Genomic DNA, 2,830 nt, shown 5'->3' on the forward strand with positions numbered 1-2,830 from the left:
ATGTTGGGAACCAGTGGATTAGAGAGAGGAGATGGGATGAGAGAGCGACACAGAGGAAAAACAGAGGAGAGAAAAGCGAAGGAAAAAAAACAATGGAGGGATGAGGACGAAGTGACAGGACTCCTGCTCATTATAACGGCTGGTGTCAGTCTTTGTCTTTCCTCCTGTAACTCTGTGAATGTCAGATGCATGCTCACTTTAACAGTGTGTGTGTGTGTAGTGTGTGTGTGAGTGAGAGCGTATCCACAGTGCGTGCTGATTCAGCTCGTTATCTGATGGAGCCGTAGACAGAATGAGTTTAAATCTCAGCATCGCCGCAAGCCCTCACACTGCTTCATCTACTGTTTGCACTCTCTCTCTCTCTCATACACACACACTCACACAGTCATACTGTAAACCGCACATATTGGGCTTCACAGGTACACTCACACTACAAGTGAAAGGCACAATAGACAACACAAAAGTGAGAAAGAGAAACACGTTCTTTTCCAGAAGGTTTTTATGGTTTTAAAATGCTTTGAGAGCGGGAAGTATCTGGACACCAATTACACACATATGTGATATTTGAACAAGTAATACCAACAGTACGGGCATTAATGTGCTGCTATACAGCCTCCACTCTTCTGGTTTCAGACTTTCCACCAGTCTGACTCACAGTCAGCCTTCAAGTTCATCCCAAAGCTGTAGAGTAGGGTTGAGGTCAATGCACATTAAAATCCTTAAAAAGGCGTCTGCTCCTTCTAAATGCTCAGTGTCTGTGCACTGGTGACTTTAGGTTTCTACACCACACTTGAAGAAGTTGCGTACTGGACCAGGACTGACTTCCAAACGATTTGTGAGCTCACAAATCATGCTGTTAGGCCCCGCCCCTTAAAATCAGACTTTCAATGAGCTCAGGGAAACGTTCCACTTTCAGCAGATGAATGTGAAAACATCCTTCTAGTGTTAAACTCTGCACGTACATTGTTCTGCACAGTGAAGATCGAACATCCAACTGCAGGAACAAGAAGAAAAAAATATTTTTGAGAGCAGGGGGGCTTTAATATTGACTGAACAACAAAAACAATGAATAAAGCCAAAAAAGAGCAAAAATGACTAACTCAAGATACTAAATGACTAAATGACTTTCTTAATTAGCTCCTGTGGAGAAGGTTGCTTGGCGTTGGAGTCTGCAAAACGTGCACAAATGAGAGCAAATACCTGGGACAGAACAGGATCAGGACTATTAACTCACAATAAAGGTTTTGTCCAAGCAAAATATATTCAGTTAAAAATTCAAATCTTCTAAATCTATCACTTAAAATTGTTAGCTACTAATTCACTTATCTCTAAATTCAAATAATTAGAAATAAAAGTCTGTGAGTAACCACAGTTAACACATCCGGTGGAGGTTTTACAGGGTAATGACTCTCATTTAGGGATTACCCCAAAGTAAAAACTGACAAATTTTTCAACCAACCCCTCTTGGTAATTTGAGCTCAGGGCCTGGTGAGCCTGTAGGGATGTAATAATCAGGATAATCTGCCTGTAATAGCTGGATTACAGCAGGTTAGGGGGACCGTACTCTTTGGCAGAGCCCTCCTCTGGATCTAAACTCTAATTCATTAATCAACTAATGCCCATTCAAGGCCTGCTTAGAGACGTAGAGGGACTCAGCTGAGCTCTGAGAGAGGGAGCTTCAAACCACTGCTGGGTTCATGCAGACACTGTTCAAACCCGCAGACCTTTATTTTAACAGGTAAAGCTGGTGAAAGGGGCACAATTTAGCAATATGTTCGTCTGTTTCTCAATACATTTTGACTTCCTGACCTTGTCTATGGCTCTAAGCTCCAAGCCCATTGGATCTACATCATCATTTACTAAAACAGTTTGTCACTGTAGTAATGAGATAGGAGCATTTTCAATAAACTATTCTAAGTTGGCTTATTTTGTTGTATTAAATATATATGTAGAGATCAAGCAGCAACCTCTGTAACTGCAAATGAAACCAACACAGAAGTAACAAAAACATGTAGTTCCTCTAACGGCCACTTGAGGCTGGCTCCAGCAGTGAGTCAATCGCCATAAGAGCCCATATTAAATGCCCAACTTTACAGCAGAAATAAGCATGTTGACAGCCTGGTTCAGTTTGTGACAACTGTAAGTGTTTTTGGGTACCAGGCTTCATTCATCACTTATTTGCCCATTTGTTGATTAGCTTATCTCAACAAACCAACTCCTAATATTTGTATGACAGTATAAAGTGGATGGAAACAAGCGTAAATTTAGTTATTTTGCTGATTTTCTGCAAATTTGGTTAAATTTTGGTTAAAATGTGAATGGAAACCTGTCTATAGTATCACTCTGTGTTGACACAAGCTGATACAGCAGACACACATATTACAAAACAAGGTAGAAAATGATGCTCTAACTTTGAAACCACATGAGGAGAAAGTGAAGAGGAAAACCAGGCTTTCCATCATCTGTATGTGTGTGTATCAGGACGAGTGTTGGTGGTCATGAATGTCACATTAACCAAACACACTGAATCTCCTCCTCCCCCTCATGCAGCCGCCGTCCCCTCTGTGGGGCCACAGGTCCGGTGTGAAATGCACGCAAACATTTAAATATTTCAGACAGTACTCTGGCTCACCAACCACACAGACACACACACACCGAGAGAGAGAGAGACGGCGGCGACAGCTTCATAAATAGTCCATGAGGAACGGACGGCCCCTCCTCACCACAACCTGTCAAAGGCCCACAATGATTTATTGATTTCTTTATTTGTCACATAAAAAGGGAAACTCGCTCCTCTCGTCTCTCTCTTTTTTACCCGTCTTCCTCTTCC

This window comes from Morone saxatilis, unplaced genomic scaffold (genome assembly GCF_004916995.1).
Source record: "Morone saxatilis isolate NCDOM2014 unplaced genomic scaffold, NCSU_SB_2.0 Contig12, whole genome shotgun sequence".
NCBI classification, from domain to species: Eukaryota; Metazoa; Chordata; class Actinopteri; family Moronidae; genus Morone; species Morone saxatilis.